This window comes from Eriocheir sinensis, chromosome 12 (assembly GCF_024679095.1).
Source record: "Eriocheir sinensis breed Jianghai 21 chromosome 12, ASM2467909v1, whole genome shotgun sequence".
Classification (NCBI taxonomy): domain Eukaryota; kingdom Metazoa; phylum Arthropoda; class Malacostraca; order Decapoda; family Varunidae; genus Eriocheir; species Eriocheir sinensis.
The window spans coordinates 22,278,331-22,300,830 of NC_066520.1; the positions used below are offsets into that span (position 1 = coordinate 22,278,331).

General features: G+C 43.0%; 1 protein-coding gene across 5 annotated transcripts in view; it reads left to right on the forward strand.

The window, feature by feature from the left end:
• LOC126997635 (uncharacterized) overlaps positions 1–22,500 on the forward strand; it is an 86,794-nt gene that overhangs the window by 3,379 nt on the left and 60,915 nt on the right. For 4 of the 5 annotated variants that reach the window (XR_007752230.1, XM_050858843.1, XM_050858842.1 and 1 more), the window contains one exon: positions 6,195–6,569. The gene's annotated coding sequence lies outside the window, so the exon portion shown is untranslated. The remainder of the gene's footprint in view (positions 1–6,194; positions 6,570–22,500) is intronic. The other variant, XM_050858844.1, reaches the window with a different exon arrangement.

The following is a 22,500-nucleotide window of genomic DNA, read 5'->3' on the forward strand; positions in this document are numbered from 1 at the left end:
GGCTATTATCCTCCCAAACGTTATAGTGAATATCGGTCTCCATAAAGCGGGAATGTCACGAGCTCTGAGCCTGCCAGCGTTTAATAATGTTGGCAGGACTAATTAATTATATATTGCATTGACCTCGTTCACGGTAATTAACAGGTCACAACAAAACCCCTTCACTAATGCCATGAAAACAACGAAAAAATGATGACGTTTAAATAATTAGTTAAGTCATCCATGAAAAAGTGAATTTATCCATCCGGTGCGTTTTGGAATTGAGTGAAATTTAGTGAAGATACCGATGGGAATCTTGTACAATTTTTTAGATCAATTATGCAACAGCGTGAAAAAATACCAATGAAAAAACTGATTAAATAAAAAGAAACTTACTTATTATGCAACAGCAGGAAAATTCGATACTTCATCCATAATAGAAACCGTATAATCACCCTGGCTAACACTGATGGAAGCCACTGAAAATTAGTTTAGTCACCCATAAAAACAATATCATCCCTCATTTTTTGACCATGCAGGAGTGTGTAAAAAAAATCCTTCTGTACGTTACTCTTAAAAACAAACAAAAATCAAAAGCCATATTCGATAATTCACTCAGTTCCAACGAGGAGTATCTCTACCTCCTGATATACGTACTAAATGGAGAGGAGAAGCGCGTGCAGATTGGCAAACATATCCTACACTACCATTAACACACACACACACACACACACACACACACGTAGTAGAGGTCATGTGAGGTCCTTTTCCGTGACTTTTGGGTAGAATAAGAGGAAGAAGAGGAGGAGGAGGAGGAGGAAGAGGAGGAGGTGGGGGATGCATGTGAATGGGTGTTAGGGTGGGAAGAGAGAGAGAGAGAGAGAGAGACACAGAGAGAGAGAGAGAGAGAGAGAGAGAGAGAGACGTACACTGATATAGAAAGATCTTTATAGAGTGCATTAGGTGGAGGAGGAGGAGGAGGAGGAAGAGGTAGAGTAATATTGGTATTTATAGTCTCTCTCTCTCTCTCTCTCTCTCTCTCTCTCTGGAATAATGTTTGCTGTAATTGTTTTCTCTTTCGTTTCTCTCTTCTTCTTCTTCTCCTCCTCCTCCTCCTCCTTCTTTAATCTCTTTGCTTTAACTTCTCCTTCTACTTAAGTTCTTCGTAGTTAATCTTATCGACAACATTGCTCCTCCTCCTCCTCTTCCTCTTCCTCCTCATTAATTTTCCTTCCCGGCTCCTCCTCCTCCTCTTCCTTACGTAACTATCTTCCTCCCCTCTACCACCACCTCCTCCTCCTCCTCCTCCTCCTCTTCTTCGTCTTCCTTCACGTGTTGTCTCTATTGCTAAAACTTGAAGGGGGTGTCGAGGAGGAGAATGACCACTCCCTTTGATGTTTGTCTGTCTCTCTCTTCCTTCCTTCTTTCCTTCCTCCCTTCCTCCCTCCTTCCTTCCCTCCTTCCTCCCTCCCTTCTTTCCTTCCTTCCTTCCTTCCTTGATGTTTGTCTCTCTCTCCCTTCCTTCTTCCCTTCCTTCCTTCCTTCCTTCTTCCTTTTCCTTCCTTCCTTCCTTCCTTCCCTTCCTCTCGTCTCCTAATTCCTCAACGTTCATCTTCTTTCCTTCCTCCCTTCCTCCCTCCCTCCCTCCCTTCCTTCCTTCTTCCTTTTCTTTCCTTCCTTCCTTCCTTCCTTCTTCCCTTCCTCTCGTCTTCTCTTTCCTCAACTTTCATCTTCACCTTTCCGTTCGCTCTCTCTCACAGGTATCACTTTCACCTCCTTGTTGACAGGTGTAAAGGGAAATAGATAGATAGATAGATAGATAGATAGATGGATAGATAAGATAGATAGGTTATTAGTACAGTTTATTGACAGTCTTTCCAAACATAGAATGGATGGGGTAGTAAAGAAAACAGTAAACTAAAACAATAAGAAATGTAACATGATAAAACCCTGAATCAAATAGGTTTACGAGAGAGAGAGAGAGAGAGAGAGAGAGAGAGAGAGAGAGAGAGGGAGAGAGGAGAGGAGAGGAGAGAAGAGGAAAGAAGGTTTTAGATCAGAGGTTACACGTTTAACTCTACTTTTCTTTTACTCATTTCCTCCTCCTCCTCCTCCTCCTCCTCCTCCTCCTCGTCTTCGTCCTCGTCTTCCTCCATCTCCACTTCGAAATAAACTCGTATAGTGACTCAGGTAAAAAGATTCAAAAGATGCAAAAATCGAGCCGTAAAAAGCCAAGCGGAAAACAAACATCCTGCAATTAAGAGAGAGAGAGAGAGAGAGAGAGAGAGAGAGAGAGAGAGAGAGAGAGAGAGAGCTAAGAAGGTCAGCCAGGGATGGAATCAACCGCCAATTTGTTCTCGAGACACTTTTGGAGGCGATTTAGATACAGTGACCCCGCCGAGAGAGAGAGAGAGAGAGAGAGAGAGAGAGAGAGAGAGAGAAATCTTCGTGAAAGGCTTTGGTGAAAATTTCCATTCCCTTCAAACATTGATAAATATTAACTTGTTTTTATATATATATAGTTAGACTTTGACATTCATGACCTCTCTCTCTCTCTCTCTCTCTCTCTCTCTCTCTCTCTCGGGTGAGTATGCGTGTGTGTGTGTGCGTGTGTGTGTGTGTGTGTGTGTGTGTGTGTGTGTGTGTGTGTGTGTGTTTTATCCCTCACACGACAACCAATTCTCGCAAGATTTTCCCAAGAGATTTTTTTTTTTCATTAATTTTTACCGATGTTATTTTCCGGTCGTTTCTCTGATGTCAGCTCTATGCCTTTTTCTTCTCTTTCTTTTACTTTTCCTTGTTTTCTTTTCATTTCTTCTTTTCTCCTTCGTTTCCTTTTTCTTCTCTAATGTCACCTTTATTCCTGCTTCTTCTTCCTTTTCTTCTTTTTCTTTTCTTCTTTTCTTCTTCTTCTTCTTCTTCTTCTTCTTCTTCTTCTTCTTGTATTCTGGCGCCTCCTGTCTTTCTATTTCTGATATATTACTTGTATTTTCTTCTCCTGATCCAGAAATCCAAGTCACGAATGAGAAAAAGAGGAAAAAGAGGAGGAGGAGGAGGAGGAAGAAAAGATGGAAGACAAAGGGAATAAGTAGGAAGGGAATGAAGGAGGAGGAGGAGGAGGAGGAGGAGGAGGAGGAAGAGGAGAAGAGATGGAAGGCAAAGGGAATGAGTAGGAAGAGGAGAAGGAGGAAAAGGAGGAGGAGGAGGAGGAGGAGGAGGAGGAGGAGGATTAGAAGTAAGAGAGAGGAAAAGGGGATGGAGGAGCCGGAGGGAAAGGAGGAGGAGGAGAAGGAAGAGGAAGGAGGAGAAGGAAGAGTAAGGAGATGCAGGAAAAGGGTAAGAGGAGAGAGAGAGAGAAAAGGTAAGGAATAGAAGTAGAAGGAGGAGGAGGAGAAGAGAGAAGAGGTGGAGGAGAGGATACAAGGAATAGGAGGAGAAAGAGGAGGAAGAGGAAGAGGAAAGAGGTGCAGAGAAGAGTAAAAGTGAGGAAAAGAGAGAGAGAGAGAGAGAGAGAGAGAGAGAGAGAGAGAGAGAGAGAGAGAGAGAGAGAGAGAGAGAGAGAGAGAAGGTGTTACTGACAGGTACTATTAAGATCACGTTCGTTGTCGATTCGTTTTCTGGTTTCTCGTTTTCCACACGTTCTCAGAATTTCCCTTCCTATCCTTCCTCTCCTCTCCTCTTCCTCCTCCTTCGTATTCCCTTCTTCCCTCTCTTCTTCTTCCTCTTCTTTTCACACTCTCTCTCTCTCCTTTCTCTATCTTAGACCCTTTGCTTTTCCTTCCTTCCTTTCCTTTCCTTTCCTCCTCCTCCTCCTCCTCCTCCTTCTTCTCCTCCTCCTCCTCCTCCTCCTCTTCCTCTTCCTCCCTGTTCCCTTTCTTCTTCCTCTTCCTCTTCTTTCTACTCTTTGTCTTTCCCCCTTTTTCCTTTCTCTTGGTCATTGATTTTTCTCTTTTTCTTCCTTCCTCTCCTACAGTCCTTCTCCTTCTTCTCTGTAATTCTTTTCTTCTTTTTCTTCCTCCTCCTCATACTCTTCTTCCCGCATCTTGTGTCTCCTAATTTTTCTTCTCTTTTTTTCTTCCTTCTTTTCTTCTCCTTCACTCCTCCTCCTCCTCCTCCTCATTTTATTCTTCATTTTCTCCTTTTCCTCATCTTTCCACACCTTGTTTTTCCTCTTTCTCCTTCTCTTGGTCAATGATTTCTCCTTTCCTCACCGTCAAGCCTCCTTCTCCTCCTTCTTCTTCTCTTTCTTCTCATCTTTCTCGTCTTTCCAATTTCTCTTGTCGCTCTCTGATACTTCCGTCTTTCCTTCATTCTCCTCTTTCAGTCCTCCTCCTCCTCCTTTCATCTTTTCTTCTCCTCCTCCCCTCCTTCTTTCTACACCTTGTCTTTTCCCTCTCTGTTTCTCTTCCATCTTCTACCCATTTGGAAGATATTGGAGACGAGGGACAGAAGGCAGTGGCTTTGAAATGGAAAACCTTCGACTTCTTATTTATGTTAGAAGAGGAGATCGTCGACTTCTTTGTTTATGTCGATTTATGGCGATGTGTAGTTTATGGGGCCAGTGACTCGGTGCTGTGTGTGTGTGTGTGTGTGGGAGTGTGGGTGGGTGTGAGTGAGTGTGTCAGCGCCGAGCGAGGAAAGGGAACTAGAGTGGACGAGGAGAATGGGACAAGAGAAATGCATTGCCCGTCACTGTTCTCTTCACGTTATTTCGTTAGCAGAGAAGTAAAATTCCTCCAATGTATGTGTTATTATTTTTTTATTACTGGAACGTGAACTGAAGGGACAAAAGAACACGCGTACGTTTATTAGATTAGTTGAAAAGTGAAATTCCATCTGCGTGTGATTTTATTTTTGTTTTCGTTCGTGACAGAAAGAAAGCATTTTGGAAAGATAGGAGAGAGGATAGGAAAAGAAGAGGAAAACAGAGATAGAAGGAGAGTATTTTGGAAGGATAGGATAAGAGGGGATAGGAACAAAGAGGGGAGCAGAGAGAGAGAGAGAGAGAGAGAGAGAGAGAGAGAGAGAGAGAGAGAGAGAGAGAGAGAGAGAGAGAGAGAGAGAGAGAGAGAGAGAGAGAGAGAGAGAGAGAGAGAGAGCATTTTAGAAGGACAGGAGAGAGAGAAAAAGAGGAAAGTAGAGAGATAGATAGATAGAGAGAGAGAGAGAGAAAGAAAGCATTTTGGAAGAATAGGAAGAAGGATAGGAAAAAAATAAAGAAAGCAGAGAGATAGAAAGAGAGAGGAAGAAAGCAGAGAAGAGAGAGAGAGAGAGAGAGAGAGAGCGAGAGAGAGAGAGAGAGAGAGAGAGAGAGAGAGAGAGAGAGAGAGAGAGAGAGAGAGAGAGAGGAGAGGAAGACAAGGATAAATTGAAGAAAACGAGAATAATCAAAGTATAAGAAATAGGGATGGAAAATAAGAAAATAAGGAAAGAAAAACAAAAACAGACGTACATATTTACACACCAAGTACAATCTGGTATAATGAAAATAATTTGTTGCATTTGAAGCTGACTCATAAAAAAAATATATCAGATGGAAAACACTTCATCTTGTCGTGTTTTATTTTTTAGTGAGTGTACGATAGATAGGATTGAAATGTTTTATTCATGTTTTGGGGGGATGTGACTATGACTATGTTAGAGAGTTTTGGTATATTCTGACATTTTAATTTTTGCTAGTGTGAATTTATTTGAAGCACTCTGTCTTTTTTCCCACAAACTCATAACAAATTTTCTGATACGGAATTTGTAGCATGGAACTCCGAATATTCACACGGCTTCATCTCTAACAACAGCGATTTCCGAAGTCCACAAAGGAGAGGGGTCGGGTTCTAATGAGTGTCTTTCACATTCACGGTGCAGAAAAATCCTCGTCAAATTATCACTAGGCTCGTAAAACTACTTCCGCAAACACCCAGAACCTCAACGAAAGCCTTATCTTTGTAACTAACTAACTAACGGGGAGTATGAGTAAGGGGGTGCGTTGCTTCTCTCACCTGGCGACTCCTTCCCTGACAGTCAACCCAGGCAAGGCTTCACGTAGCTGCCCTTCCATTTCTGTCTTTGTGGGGTTTGGAAATATGGTTGTGAGAGCGGATAGCATCTGAGAATCCGTACCCATGATGTCAATTTCTACCGTTTAAGACATAATGCCACTCTTCCATCACCTCCTAAGCGTACCTCAGTTGTTCTTACATGTCTGATCTTCCTTACAGGTGATTGGTTGGGCCGCATCGAAGCAAAACTCGAGACCAAAGCGCTTGAGGAAAAGTGGAGATCGCTCAAACTGTGACGCACTTTCCAGATGACTTGAGAACGCGAAGATCGTGTCTGAGGAAAAGGAAAACGAACTCATGCTAGACAAAAGAGAAGCGATGTGCGTGAGTTCTTGTGGGTGATAAACTGAACGCTGTCCCTTCCTTCTGCATCGCCTACGTCAGACTCCTCGTCCTCCTCCTCCTCCTCGTCCTCGTCCAGCTGCCACGTCTCTCCCCGTTCTCGTCTCGTGGCCTCGGCGAGATGTGAACGAGTCTCCCTTCTTCGTCCTCTCCTCGTCTGTTTCGAGCTCACGTCCATCAGCCAGCAGTAAGGTAAGTGTTCGTGTGTGTGTGTGTGTGTGTGTGTGTGTGTGTGTGTGTGTTTTATAGTGCTTTTACTGTGTTCCATTTTCTATATTCGTCACTCCCTCAAAATAAAAAAAACGTAGGACTGCAATAAATCAAACGAGGGACAGGTTGGAAAAGGTTGGTCATGGTTGTAGTAGTAGTAGTAGTAGTAGTAGTAGTAGATATTGCAGTTACACCACCACCAACAGAAGCAGTAATAGTAGTTTAAACATGCAGTGAAACCCGAATTGCAGTTATATTAAAGGGTTGACTGTCATGGTGGTCGTAGTAGTAGTAGTAGTAGTTGTAGTAGTGGCAGTGGTTATGTTCTTAAAGGCATCAATCAGTGTGGAATGTCAGGACCTTTGCCAGACAGACAGACTATGCTACTACAACCCGTGACTCACTTTTCTCAGACATTCGTAATTTTTTTCACATTTTCCTTTCTATTTTCCCGACAAACCTTCCTTCAGGGGGGATTTTACGTTATTCCTGCCGATCTCTCGTCTCTCTTTGTTCCTTTTTATTTATCCCTCATTTTCTCTTTCATATCTTTTTACTTTCCGTGACAAATTTTCCTTCGGGGGGTATTAGGCTATTTCTGTCTCCTCACACTTTTCAATACATTCCTTTTCTCTGTCACTCGGTTTTTCCTTTCATATTTCTTTTCCATTTCCCAGACAAACTTTTCTTAGGGGATACTGTGTCATTCTTAGGTATGTTTCTTCCTTCTTTCACCCACATAAAAAGGTCATTTGATGGACTTGATATTGTTTTTCTTTCATATTTCTTTTCCATTTCCCTGGCAAACCTTTTATGGGGGCACTATGTTATTCCTGGGTCTAGTTTCTCTCTTCCTTCTTTCTTTCACCCACAAGAGAAGGTCGTTTGATGGACATAATATTGTTTTTCTTTCATATATTTCTTTCTATTTCCCTGACAAACCTTTCCTAGGGGTTACTATGTCATTCTTGAGCCTGGCTAGTCACGCCCTTTTCTTTCACCCGTAAAGAGATCGTTTGATGACCTTTAGCATTTCTCGGTAAGGGTTACTAGGCCTTCAGAGCTGCAACCCGAGTCTGTCAGCTTAAGTGCTGTCTCTCGAGGGGCGGGAAGCTTTGTGGGATCAGGACAGAACGAGGTAATGGTGTGTGAGTGATGGTTTCTTCTTGTCGCGACCATTACTAAGCTGCAGGTGTTTGTTTGTGTTTGTTTTCCTCGATGTCTGTTTGGCCATATTTGAGCATGATGTAATGGTGGATGGAGTAATGGTGCACGAATAATGGTGTCCTTGTGTGACCACCATTACCTTGCCTTTCTGTTCTTCACGGGAGGATGTTAGAATGAAAATGACCACAGAAATTAATAGAAGTGGAGAAGGAGAAGGAGATTAGGAAGTAGAAAGTTGTTAAAGGAAAGGAAGAGCAAAGAGAAAGAGGAGAAGGAGAAAAAGAGAAGCAGAGAAGAATTGTAAGGATTTGGAAATAAGAAGTTAGAGAGGGAAACGATGACAAGAAAAGAGAAAGACAGGGAAGAGAAGAAGGGGGAGATTAGGAAGTAGGAAGTTGTTAAAGGAAAGGAAGAGCAAAGAGAAAGAGGAGGAGAAAAAGAGAAGAAGAGAAGAATTGTAAGGATTAGGAAGTAAGAAGTTAGAGAGGGAAACGATGACAAGAAAAGAGAAAGACAGGGAAGAGAAGAAGGGGGAGATTAGGAAGTAGGAAGTTGTTAAAGGAAAGGAAGAGCAAAAAGAGAAAGACAGGGAAGAGAAGGAGAAGAAAAAAATTGTAAGGATTAGGAAGTTGGAAGTTAGGAAGGGAAGAGAAGAAAAGAGAAAGATAGGGAAAGAAAAGGAGAAGAAGAGAGGAAGAGAAGAATTGTGAGGATCAGGAAGTAGGAAGGGAAAGAAAGAGAAAGAAAGAAATGGAGGAGGAGAAAAAGAGAGGAGAAAAAATATGAAGATTAGGAAATAGGAATGAAGGAATTAAAAGGAAGAGAATAATGGAGAAAGATTAGGAAAGAAAAGAAGGATGAGGAAAAGAGAAGAGAAGAAAGATGAGAATAGGAGAAGGAGGAGAAGAAAAAGAGAAGAGAAGAAAGATGAAGATTAGGAAACAGGAATGAAGAAATTAAAGGGAAAAGAAGCAAAGAGAAATATAGCAAAGAGAAAGACAATGACAGTGCTTAAAGATGATAAAAGGAAGTGTAAACCTAAACATATCCAAATTCCAGAACCCCCCAAAAATGGTATACGACAATTAATATAAAAAAAACAATCCCTGCTGATGATGACTATAATTGAATGGCCTCCTTGTAATGCTTTTAATGAAGACGGAAAGGAGTGTATAGCTAAACATATTCAAACTTCACATTCTAAAAGGTATATGGCTTAAGAGTATGCAACATAAATCTAATTAGAACATTACCCTGTCAAGTGGCTAGTTTGAATAATTGCTTACCTCACTTAAAGCAGCACTGGTGTTTAGAATGAAGGAAAGAAGGAAGGAGATAACGAAAGAAAGGAAGAGAGAAAGAGTGATGAAAGGGAAGGAAGGATAAAAGGAAAGAAAGGAAAAGAGAAAGAGAGATTGAAAGAAAGGATACCATGAAAGAGAGGAAGGAGAAAAAGAAAAAAAAGAAAGGAAGAAAGAAAGAATGAAGAAAGAGAAGGAAGGATAAAAGGAAAGAAAGGAAAAGAGAAAGAGAGATTGACAGAAAGGATACCATGAAAGAGAGGAAGGAGAGAGAAAAAAACCCAGACAGACAGACCGAAAGAAGGAAAGAAAGGAACGAAGAAGGAAAGAAAGTCAGAAAAAGAAAGAAAGAAAGAAAAAAAATGACCAATGCGAATGAATGACAAGGCGTGGGAAGAAAAAGCCATTGACACACACACACACACACACACACACACACACACACACACACACACACACACACACACACACACACACACACACACACACACCAGGCAGATTCAAAAGAAGTGGTGAAGTGGACCGAGTGAAGTGGGTCATATCCCTGGTGGAAGTGGTGGAGGTGGTGGTGGTGTTCGGAAGCTATAAGGGAATCGAAGGGCATCGCATCTTTCCACACGCTCAGAATAACACACACATACACACACACACACACACACACACACACTCGAACTCAGGAAGAGAGAGAGGGAGAGAGAGAATTAAGTGGTAAAGTGGAGCGTGGCAAGTGGGTCAGTATGTGTGCTTCTGGTAATGGTGGTGGAGGTGGAGGTGATGGTGTTGGTATTAATAATGGTGGTCGTGTTGTTCTTGGTGGTGTTGGTGGTGGTGGTGGTGATGGCATTGGTGGTGATGGTGTTGGTATTAATAGTGGTGGTCGTGGTGTTGTTGTTCTTGGTGGTGGTGGTGGTGGAGGTTAGTGACCGTGAGGAGGAGGACGAAGATAAACGGGTTGAATCCTATATATATGTATTTATCGTAATTGCCGCGTTGGATTCAGGAGTGATGCCTAACAAACGAAGGGAATTAATTATGCCCCCCTCCAGTGTACCAGAAAGACAGAGAGAGAGAGAGAGAGAGAGAGAGAGAGAGAGAGAGAGAGAGAGAGAGAGAGAGAGAGAGAGAGAGAGAGAGAGAGAGAGAGAGAGAGAGAGAGAGAGAGAGAAAGTGGAGGTGGAGGAGAACAAGGTAAAATAACAACCCCCCCCAAAAAAAAAAAAAAAAAAAAAAACAGTAACCACAATAATAATAACAACACTAACAGGAAAAAGGTCAACAGAAACACCGAACCTAATCTAACCTGACCTGACCTGACCTATCCTGACCTGACCTGACCTGACCTGACCTGACCTAACCAATCCTAAGTTAATAAAAAACAAACCTAACTTAACCTGACCTGACCTGACCTATTCTAACCTGAACTGACCTGGCCAAATCTATCCTAACCTCACCTAACTAAATAAAAACCAAACCTAACCTAACTTGACCTGACCTGACCTGACCTGACCTAACCAAACCTAACATAAGAGGGCGCATTTCAGACAGTCATTTGTTTTCGTCCCTTCATTTCTTCTTCCTCCACAAATTGATCGATATTGCCTTTCCCCGATATTGAATTTAGATCGCATTGCTGTAATTGGTGGCCCGGCGCTTCTCAGTTAAGGAGGAGGAGGAAGAGGAAGAGGAAGAGGAGGAGGAGGAGATGGAGAAGTAGGACCAACGTATCTCATGGGAGGAGGAGGAGGAGGAGGAGGAGGAGGTGCAGGAGGAAGAGGAGGAGCAGGAGGAGGAGGAGGAGGTGTGACATATCTCGTAGCAGGAGGAGGAGGAGGAGGAAGAGGAGAAATACGAGGAGGGAGGGGGTGAATAACCTAATATGAGAAATCAATTTATCACTCCCACAAGCACATATTAAACCATCAAATTTGGAATGCAGAAATGAAGGAGGAGGAAGAAGAAGGAGGGAGGAAGGGATGGTCTGAGAGATAAGGATGACACTGGAGGGAAGTAAAGAGAGAGGGAGGGAGAGATGAAGGAAGGGAGTAAGGTAAGGGAGAGATTAAGGGAGTAAGTAATTTTAACACACCACCTTTTACGCTAACTATTTCCAGAGGGCGAACAGCAGATCACCCGGGTTCAAATGAGTGTTTTTTTAGGTCCATAGCACAGAAGAAGGGTCCAACTACCACCAGGGTCATGAAACTACCCCTGGAAATCCACCGAACTCCTCCGAAAAGCCTGTCTAATGTGTTCCTGGACGCGGGAAGGATAAAGAATAGGTTAGGTTAGGCCAAGAGCATTCACTGAGGACACATTGCAAATTAGGAGAGACAGTGTACGTGACTCACCACCAGAGGGCTTTACGAGGACGAGGACGAGGAGGAGAAAGAGAAGGAGGAGGTGATTCTGACCATGATGGAAAGGAATGAGAATAGTTATGGAAAGGGAGGTGAGAGAAAGGCTAGATGGACGGTAAATCAAGAGGAGGAGGAGGAGGAGGAGGGATAGATGAGGTGAAAGGTCATGGAAGGGAGGAAGATGGAAAGGGAATGAAATAATGAGGAGGAAATAAAGATAGATGGATTGATAAATGGATTTGGTGGGAAGAATGAATGGATGTGAATGTGTGTGGAGGCCATGGATGAGAGAGAAAGATAAAGAGGAGAAAAGAATGGAAGAAGAAGAGAGAGGTCAGGGCGATAAATAGGGAAGAAGGGAAGGGAAGGAAAGAGAAAGGGAAGGAAAAGAATGAAAGGAGAGAAGAATGAGGATGATGAAGTAGAAGAGAGGAATGAGAAGGAAGAGAAGAAGAGAGGAAAAGAGAGAAAAAGAGGAAGAAAAAGATTGTAAGAGAAAGGAAGGAGAAGAGAAGGGTGAGACTGATAAAGAGGAAGATGAGTAAAGAAAAGGAATACAGGAGAAACAAGAGACGACAAGGAAAGGTAAAGAAAGGAAGGAAAGGAGAAAGGAGGATGATGATAAAATATGAAAAGGAAGGAAAGGAAAGGAAAGGAATAGAACGAAGGAAAGGGTGATAAAAGGGAAGGAAAGAGGGAATTAAAGACTAAGTAACAAAAGGAAGAAGTTGAAGGACTTGGCGAACTATTTCTGGAAGGAGGAGGAGGAGGAGGAAGAAGAGGAGGAAGAAGAGGAGGAGGAAGAGTGAGGTAAAAGAGGTGTGATACGTCGTAATCAGATTCTCTCTCTCTCTCTCTCTCTCTCTCTCTCGGGGCCAGTTTTCTTTCTTTTCCTAAACGGTTTTAAGCGCAATTTTTCCTCGTTTTCTTTTCATCCGTAAGTTTTATATCAAGTTCTTTTCCTCCTCCTCCTCCTCTTTTCCTTCTTTTTCTCCTTTTTTTATTTTCCTCCTCTTTCCCTTTAACCTTATTTTCTTTCCTTTATTTACTTCCTTCCTTCCCTTCCTTCTCTTCTTTCTTTCCTTTCTTTCCTTTCTCTCTTCTTCCTTTCTTTCTTTCTGCTTTTCTGTTCATCTGTCTGCTTGTCTTTCTCTTTCTTTCACCTCATTTTTTTCTTCCTTATTCCCTTTCCTTCCTTTCCTTTATGTCCTTCCTTCCTTCTTTCCTTCCTGCCTTCCTTCATTCCTTCATTAAATTCTTGTCCGTACTATTTTTTTTTGTCCGTCTTTCTATGTTTTTATCTTTTTTGTATATATATTTTTGTGTACGTGTATATAATTTTTTGTCTGTTTTTGTGTCACTCTTCTTTTATTCCTTTTTTTGTATTTTCTTTTCGTTATTTTCATTATTATTATTTTCTATTCTTCCTTTCGCCTTCCGTGTTTCCGCTTGACACACTCTCGCACTTAATATTCGCACTCGCGTGAGCCTAATGCCATACCCTGTGCTTCATTAACGTCCACACACACACACACACACACACACACACACACACACACACACACACACACACACACACACACACTCTTCCCTTCCCTTCCCTTCCCTTCCCTTCCCTTTACCTTTCCCTTCCCTTTCCTTCTTTTCTCTTCCCTTCCCTTCCCTTCCCTTTCCCTTCCCTTTCCTTCTCTTCCCTCTCTTCCCTTTCCTTCATTTCTCTTCCCTTCCCTTTCCTTTCCCTTTCCTTCTCTTCCCTCTCTTCCCTTCCCTTCCCTTCCCTGTCCTATCCTTCCTTTCCTTCCTTCCTTCCTCCCTCCCTCCTCCCTCCCTCCCTCCTCTCCTCTCCATTCCCTTCCCTTCCTTTCCCTTCCCCCCCCCCCCACACACACGTTTCTTACATCTATATTTTATACCAGCAACGTTAGCGAAGTCTTACATTATATATTTCTTTTCTAATGAGCATGAAAACTTTACGAAAAATAGCAAAGGAAAGATTTTAGTATTTTAACTAATGAAAATGAAGTGTTTGTTGTTTATTTTTGTTATTTGAATGTGTGTGTGTGTGTGTGTGTGTGTGTGTGTGTGTGTGTGTGTGTGTGTGTGTGTGTGCGCGCGCGAAATGTACAGTGTTGCCACCAAAGAGTTATGTCCTTAAAAATTTATTTCCTCCAACTCTTCAAGGTTTCCCTCTCCCCCCTTCCTTTCATTCTCCCCCTCCTCTTCCTTTACCTCCTTCTTCCTCTTCACTCTTTGATCTTCACATCTTCCTCCACCTCATCTTTTTCTCTCCCTCTCTTTAATTATTTCCCTCCCTCCTTCTTCCTCACCTCTTTCCTCCCCTCATTCATTATCCCCCCTCCTCTCTCTCTCCCTCCCTCCTCCTCTCTATCTCTCTCACCTCTTCTCTTATTCAGTATTTCCCTCACTCCCTCTCTCCCTTTTTCCCTTCCCTCCCTCCTTCTCTCATTTATTCCTCCATCTCTCTCTCTCTCTCTCTCTCTCCCATACTCTATTAACCAAAATTATTTTCTATCCTTGGCCTATCTTTCTCTCCCTCTCTCTCCTTCTCTCGTCTCTCTTACCTCTCTTTATCAATCCTATTCTCTTTCCCTCCCTCTTTTAATCCTAATCCATTACTACCCTTGGTGTCTCTCTCTCCCCTTCCTTCTCTTTCTCTTTCTCATCTCCTAACTTAATCAATCTTATTTTGGCACTGTGTTTAGAGGGGCCAATGGGTGTCATTCTGAGTGCCAATCTGTGTATAGACAGTGCCAGAGTGCCCATAGATTCTACCCTCTTTTTTCCCCTCCTCTCTCTGTCCTTCTCTGCTTCTTCTCCCCTTCCTCTCTACCCTTCAGTGTCTGTTTCTACGTCTCATCTGTCATTTTTGTCGCTCATATCTGTCTACGTCATTCTTCGTCTCCCTCATCATCTCTTATCTGTGTACTCTATCTTTCTTTCACATTCTTTTCTTGCTTTGTTTCATTTCTGCTCTAACTCTTCTCTCTCTCTCTCTCTGGTCTTAATTTTGCTTCCTTTCTTTCGTTTTCGGTTTTTGTGTTGGTAATAATTTCTGTGTTGTTGTCCCTCTCCTTCCTTCTCTCTTTCGTATCTTTCTCCAATAGTTTTTTTTATCGTTTTCATTCCTTTCTTATATCGACTCGCTTTTCCCTCCCGTCCCTTCCCTTCCCTCCCTTTGCCTGTCCATCCTTTAGATTCCCTCCTTCCTTCCTTCCTTCCTTCCTTTCCTTCCTTCCTTCCTTCCCTTCCTTCCTTCTTTCGTTTCTTCGCTATCCCTCCCTTCTCTTCCATTCTCTTCCCTTCCCTTTTCTGTACTCTATCCCTCTCTTTTGTCCCTTCCCTTCCCTTCCCTTCCCTTTCGTTTCTTCGCTATCCTTTCCTTCCCTTCCCTTCTCTTCCCTTCCCTTTCTCTTCCCCTTCCTTTCCATCCATTCCATTTCCTACCCTACCATTCCCTTCCCTTCCCTTCCCTTCCCTACACTCTCCCTATCTCTCTCTTCTCCCGTCCCTTCCCTCCCTCATTCCTCTCCTCCCTTAGTCTCTCTCTCTCTCTCTCACTCTCCGCTATACAAAAGTGAACTGTCAAGGTAAGGAGATAGAGAGGGAGTGTAGACGGAAGGGGAGAGGTGCCAAAGGTTACATGGCACTGTGTCTCCGTCAAAGGGCGTCCCAAGGGGTGTTTAAAAGGGTGAGGGTGCCACTGAGGCGGAGGCTGCATGTGGTAACGGCCCTGTTGTGTGTGTGTGGGGGGGGGTGGGGGGGTCGGAGGGTGTGTTTGTGTGGGTGTGGGTGTGAGGGGGGGGAGGAGGGTCGGAGGGTGTGTTTGTGTGTGTGTGTGGGTGTGAGTGGGGGAGGGAGAGAGAGAGAGAGAGAGAGAGAGAGAGAGAGAGAGAGAGAGAGAGAGAGAGAGAGAGAGAGAGAGAGAGAGAGAGAGAGAGAGAGAGAGAGAGAGAGAGAGAGTGTGTGAAAGAGTGAATGTGTGAGTGAGTGAGCGAAAATGAGTAAGAGTAAGAGAGAGAGAGAGAGAGAGAGAGAGAGAGAGAGAGAGAGAGAGAGAGAGAGAGAGAGTAAATATTCACACTCTTTTTAAACTCTTATCTCTAATGAAACTAATTAAGTGGCTTTTCTCTTTATATTCTTCTTAGTGATTATATATTTAGGGACGTTCATGGAAGGCTTAACAAAAAAACAAACAAACAAACAAAAAAAACTACATCATTCTTTATTTCCTTTTACTGAATTTCCTTGTATTTCATTTCTTTCACATTCATCAACGTTGGGTTTTCTTTTTTTTATATATTTTTCTAACACGTTTTCTCCAACTTGTCATCCAATTAAGTCGTGTAGGTAATTTTTCATCCTCTTCCTTTCGTTTAATTCTTTTCTTTTCTTTTTCTCTCGTTTGTTTGTCTCTCTTTCTCCCGTGCGTGGAAATGATTTCACTAACTATTCACTATGTCAGTTTTCTATCGATGTAAACTTTTCATTCTCCTCCTTTCTGTCATTCCTTTTCTTTCCTTTTCGTGTGTGTGTGTGTGTGTGTCAGTGATTTCACTATTCGCTGTCAGTTTTCTTTTTGCGTTCTAAAATTCATATCAATGTAAATCCTCTTCGTATTGTGACGCATGTGGTCTTGGTGGTGGTGGTGGGGTGTATGTGTTCCTGGTAGGCCTTGACTCAGACTGGCGGTGGTGGTGGTGATGGTGGTGGTGAGATTAGGAGAGATTGGTGGTGGTGGTGATGATGGTGGTGAATGGGGTGGTGGCGGTGGTTGACTGCGTAATAGGGAGGGGCAATGACCTGGTGGTGGTGGTGTTGGTGGTGTTGGTGGTGATAAGGAGAATGGTGTTGATGATGGTGGTGGTGGTGGTGGTTGGTGATGGTTGCGTAGTAGGTATGTGGTGGCCTCTCTCTCTCTCTCTCTCTCTCCATTGACAAGTGAAGGTCTGTTTTGCTCTTGTGTCTGTCTGTCTGTCTGTCTCTTGAAGTGCTTGTGGATGGGGTTCGATCCTTCATTTAGGTATACTTGTTGTGTATGTGAAGGAGGATCTGATGCTTTGGTTCTTCCTTGAAACGTACACTACTTGGAGAGACTGAGTATGGTGTTGTGTGTATAGGATTTGAAAAGGGGTAATGGGTTTAGATTCTCTTTATTATGTCTGAAGTAATCTAAATGGCGTGTTTTTTAATTTCTTTCTCGTATCAAATAAAGTTGGTTTTAGAGCAGACCCAATGTTGTCTTTTTCCTCGCGTATAAGATAAGCTTGTTGGAGAGAGTAGATTGCGAATTGCTCCCAGTTATGTCGGGGATGAATTTAATGATAATGTAGGCGTTTGATGACTGTAGTTCTTTGATAATGGAGAGAGAGAGAGAGAGGAGGAAAGAATGAGGGAAGTAGGAAAGAGAGAAAGGATACGGAAAGGGAAGGAGAGAGTTGCATGCTAGTTAGAAGGATATAAAAGAGAGAGAGAAAGAGGGAAAGCGGTTGTTTTAGATTATTGTATTTAAAGCAGATTAAATGTTGTATCTTCCTCGCTTGATGGAAAGACTAGATAGCGATTTGTTCTTAGTTGTGTTAGTGGTAAATGTGATTGTAATGTACGCGCTTGATGACTGAGGTTCTATGATAATGTGCATAATAGAGTTTATTTAAATGTTGTGTCTTCCTCGCTTGCTGGAAAGACTAGATAGCGATTTGTTCTCGGTTATGTTAGTGGTAAATGTGCATGGGGGTAATGTACTAGTTTGATGATTTAAGTTCTATGAGAGTGTGCATATAAGAGTTTGTTTTAGATTATTGTATTAAAAGCAGATCGAATGTTGTGTCTTTCTCGCTTGCTGGAAAGACTAGATAGCGATTTGTTCTTGGTTATGTGTTAGTGGTAAGTCGAGGGGTAATCTACGCGTTTGATGACTGAGCTTCTTTGATAATGTGCATAATAGCGTGATAATAAGCTTTCGTTGTTGTCATTTGAGTACAAGATAAAACAACAGCTGGCTTGTCTTGGGAGATTTCCCAGCTGTTATTATCGCTTGACTAATTGTTACTCTGATTACGCGAATGTTATCTTTTTCTTCTCTTAAACGGATATTTTTAGAGATGCCTTACCAGACTTAGTTTGTGAATTGGTGTTTGTGTTATCTCTTCAAGCACGGGACAGATTATGATTTAGACATTTTTGTTGGTAAATATAGAATTGATATGTTTAATTAAAAGGAGAATAAACTTTAGTGATGCTTCCCCAGTCTCAGTATATTTATCAGTGACTTTATTTATCAGTGTGACCATGGGATAAATCATAATATAGTTTTGGTAGTGAATATAAAATTGATATGTTTAAAAGCAAATATTTTTCGCGATATTTTACAATTGTTTTTTACTAATCTCTTCAAACACTTCAGAGATCATAATATAGTCAAGTTGTTAGTGAATGTAGAATTGATACGTTGGTTATTTTTCTTTTTAAACACGAGAAAAAATCATACAGGCAAGCTTTAAGTGAGTATTGGTTTAAGATGAGTTTTGAATAGGTGAATGGAAAGGGAACTCAGGTAGGGTAGGGCCAAATGACCTTTTCTACTCTCTATTACCTAAAATCTTGAGTACCCTTTTGAAAACCTCACAAAATTTATTCAAATCGTTCCTATTCTTTCTCTCTCCAGGTAAGTCATCGACCCTTCACGCCGTACCCTTCGCTTGTACACATTAGCGACCCCCACAGCTACGCACACCCGAGTCAGAGGTTGTTGGGAAGATTAGTATGACACGCGCTCGTTCGTCAGTCTTACCAGAGCCAGCAAGGTTAGTTCTGTACCACGATTCTGTACGTACCACGATATCGCCGCCGGAGCACACACATCTGACTAGGGTTTCGTAGGAGTTCCGGGCATTTCCATGGGTAGCTTTATGGCCCTGGTGGTAGTCTGACCCTTCCTCTGTACCGTAAACCTAATAAAGCGCTCGAAAAATCCGATTTATCTCCTTTTTGAGCTTTGGAAATTGTTACTTGAGAGGCGGAAGCGTCTGAGGGAAGTATTTTTAAACATTTCGTCTTCCAAGTAAACATATTTGACTAGGCTTTCGTATGAGTTCCGGCCATTTCCAGGGGTAGTTTCGTGGCCCTGGTGGTAGTTCGACCCTTCCTCTGTGCCGTGAACCTAAAGACACACTTATGAGAACCCGATTAACCTCATTTTTGACCTTTGGAAATAGTTGATGTGAAGGTTGGAGGCGTCTAACAATACCGACCTTTGTGTATAAACCTTACCTTTATAAATGCTGTCCTGTATGTTTGGACCGAGATGGGGTCGTGCTGTTCTTGTTCTAAATGACACCTTAGATAATTATCCTTTATTGCTAGGTGATAAGGAAGAGAGAGAGAGAGAGAGAGAGAGAGAGAGCACTCATTACGTAACGATCCTCCTCCTCCTCCTCCTTCTCCTCCTCCTCCACCTCCACCTCCTCCTCTTCCTATTCCTCTTCCTCCTCCTCTTTAGCCTTGGTCCTGTGCTTGCAGTGTCAAAAGGGTATCTGAACCCATATTATTCAAGGCTTTAAAGAGAGAGAAAGAGAAAGAGTATTTGTAGGTAGTTAATTCTCTCTCTCTCTCTCTCTCTCTCTCTCTCTCTCTCTCTCTCTCTCTCTCTCTCTCTCTCTCTCTCTCTCTCTCTCTCTCTCGATGTAGAAGACTTGCCAGACCAGATCAGAACAAGTCTTGGTCCAGTTAGTTAGGTAAGGGCAAGGCTGGGAGGGGAGGGAAGGGAAGGGAAGGGAGGGGACTGACAACGAAGGTAAGCTGGATGGATGGGAGCAATCGTAGGGTGCTGTAGACCGGATTCGAACTGGGTGTGGCTGGCTGAGTGGTTGAGTGGGTTTGTTACGTACACTTTGCTAGACGGGCGCTAGGGAGGATATCAAATGTCTGGGAGGGTTTCAAAGTGGGGTTGGTTAGGTAAGGTTGAAGGTGTCGGGTGAGAAGGTGGTGTTTGGTTGAGGTTGTAGTGAGTGACTGTTAGGCTAAGTTAGGTAAGGTTAAGGTTGAGTGGGGTTTTGGTTGTTGTAGTGGGTGTATTGTGAAGCTTGGTGAGGTTGTTTGGGTTGGGCTGCGTTAGAGGAGTCACTCAGGACCAGTAGATTAAAATATATTAGAATACGTTATAGATTAGCCAAGGAAATTCAGGAAGTAAAATTATGGGGGCAGACTCTATAGCTACACATGACCTTAGTGCTCATCTCCGCTGCATCGTCCCTTGAACCTGGAAAAGGGTTACATAATAATATTGGTGTAGGTAAAGAGGAGTGATCTGATCGTCCAAAAAAGGGTTCGTCATTCATTAGTCCCACGCTCGATAAAGGAGGTAAGGACAGGAGATGTTTATAAGGAAGATGGGCAATTTGAGGAACGGGTTTGGGTGGCGCTCCGAATCTCCTCTTGAAAGACAGAAATCCGCGTCAGCATTTGCAGGTCGGAAGATAAATTATGCTGCGAATTCTTTGTTCATCCCTTCCCGTAGATCCAAGTCAGTTTACGTTAGGGTTCGTTGCTTAAGATTGTGATGTGACGTGCGTGAGGATGGTTTTTGATTGAGAGTAAGACTGGTTGAGAGAAAAGAGATAGGAGAGAGAATTTTTGCTATGTTGTGAGTCGTGATCTCTGGTTAAGGGTAGACTGGTTAAGATAGAGAAAAGAGAAAATGGTTGCTACGGTCCGAAATTAGGAGACGTTTCTTAGGATAGACTTGTTAAGGGAAAAAAAATCCTTGCTATATTTTGTATTGAGAGTTGTGGTAAAGGTAGACTGCTTAAGAATGAGAAAGGAAGAGAATAGTTGTTATGGTCTGAATTGGTAGATGTTACTTATGATAGACTGGTTAAAAGAGAATAGCTAATATGACCCACACTAATAGCTGGATCAGGGCGTGGCTTAGCTCCAGGACGTAACAAGCTAATGAGTAAACAGCACATACAGATCCTACAAACAAGTGCAGAGAAGTCGAAGCTGTAATTCAAGACCAGTAAACGTACCTTACTTAACCCACGAAGAGGAGCCACACAAACTTACGTAACTGCGAACTGACTGACTGACGTACTTTACTGACCAGGGCGTAAGTACTAACGACCCCTGACCCCATTGCCAAGAGACCCCGCGAAAGTAAGGAGACGTAGGGTATTAGGTGTCAGATAAAGAGGAGGGATTTACATATGCGTTGAAGTTGTGTCGCGGGAATGTTAAGCGTTTCTGAGCATTCACGTTAATGGTAGAGTTGAGTTCTGGCATCTCTCTCTAATAAGACGAGACGTGAAGAGTTCGAGTTTGCGTTAGAAAAAAGGAGATCAAAAGACTTGCCTCAGCTGCTCCCCTTCCCTCTCTCCCTCCCATGCAACTCTTTCCTCCTCCTTCTCTCCTTTTTCATTCCTGTTTCCTTCCTGTTCTGTTCCCATCTACCCTTCTTCTCTTCTCTTTTCTCCTTTCCTTTCTCGTTCCTATACCGCTCGCTTCCTCCCTTCCAGCTATTTCCTCCTCCTCCTCTCCTTTTTCCTTCCTGTTTCCTTCCTGTTCTGTTCCCATCTACCCTTCTTCTCTCCTCTTTTCTCCTTTCCTCTCTCTTTCGTTCCTATCCTACTCCCTTCCTCCCTTCCTGCTTTCCTCTTCTTCCTCCTTTTTCATTCCTGTTTAGTTCCTGTTCTGTTACCATAAATGCATCCTCCCTTATTCCTTCTCTTTTGTCTTGTATCGCTTTGAATCACTTCCTAGGTCCTCCTCCTCCTCCTCTTGGTCATCTCTTTTGCTTATTCACACTCTTTCCTCCTCTCTCCTTTTCATTCCTGTTTAGTTCCTGTTCTGTTCTCACATCGTCTTTCTTTTAACTCTTTCTTCCTCCTCCTCCTCCTCGTGGTCATCTCCTGCTTATTCACACTCTTTCCTCCTCTCTCCTTTTCCTTCCTGTTTAGTTTCTGTTCTGTTCTCACCAAGTCTTTCATTCATCTCTTTCTTCCTCTCATTTTCCTTTTTTTCCCCTTTCGTTTCTCTGCTGTTCACATCAACCCTTCCTCCCAGCTCTTCCCTCCTTTTCTTCCTTTCTCATAAATACGCACCTACATACCTCCTTCTCCTCCTCCTCCCCCCCCCCCCACACACACACACATACATACATACACACACATACAAGCACACATAAAGCAAGGAAAACAGTCCAAATCTCGTTAATGAAATGTCAATGCCAGTCAAATCAGCGAGTCAACAAACCGTCATTCATTCACGCTTCTTTGTCCGTCAACACACAAAGACGAACTGTTCCCTCACGCCTGCTTGTCTGCCCCTGTCCCTCTGTCTCTCCCTGTCCCTCTGTCTCTCCCTGTCCCTCTGTCTCTCCCTGTCCCTCTGTCTCTCCCTGTCCCCCTCTGTCTGTCTCTTCCTGTCCGTCTCTCTCTTCGCTCACGTCGTTTCCCTTCCATTTTAAACTGTCTCGAAAATGATACGAGTCGAGAACGTGATTTTCTGAATGCGGAATCGTGTCTTATTGGGCGAGAGAGAGAGAGAGAGAGAGAGAGAGAGAGAGAGAGAGAGAGAGAGAGAGAGAGAGAGAGAGAGAGAGAGAGAGAGTTAGAGAGAGAGAGCTCGTAACAGAGAGACGTGGATGGCATACGGAAGCAAGTAACACACACACACACACACACACACACACACATACACACACACACACACACTCTTCGGCTTGTGGTGTTGGTTGTTGGCGTGACCTTGATGAGACAGAGTCGTTCCTCAGGGCACCACGCCTCGCTGGCACCCAGTGTGTTTTTATATATCTTGACTATGTAGGCGCTCTCTCTCTCTCCCTCTCTTTCCCTCTCTTGTTCGATGTCATAGCGGTAGATCGTGTAGAGAGGAGAGAGATAGAGGAGGGAGTGTGAGTGAGTGTCTGATGGTCATACTCGGCTTACAAGGCTTTCATGGGAGCTATGGGCATTTCCAGGGGTGGTTTTATGACCCTGGTGGAAGGAAGGAAGGTGGAAGCGAAGGAACAGAGAAAGAATAAAAGAAAAGAAAGATGAGGAAAGGAAAGAG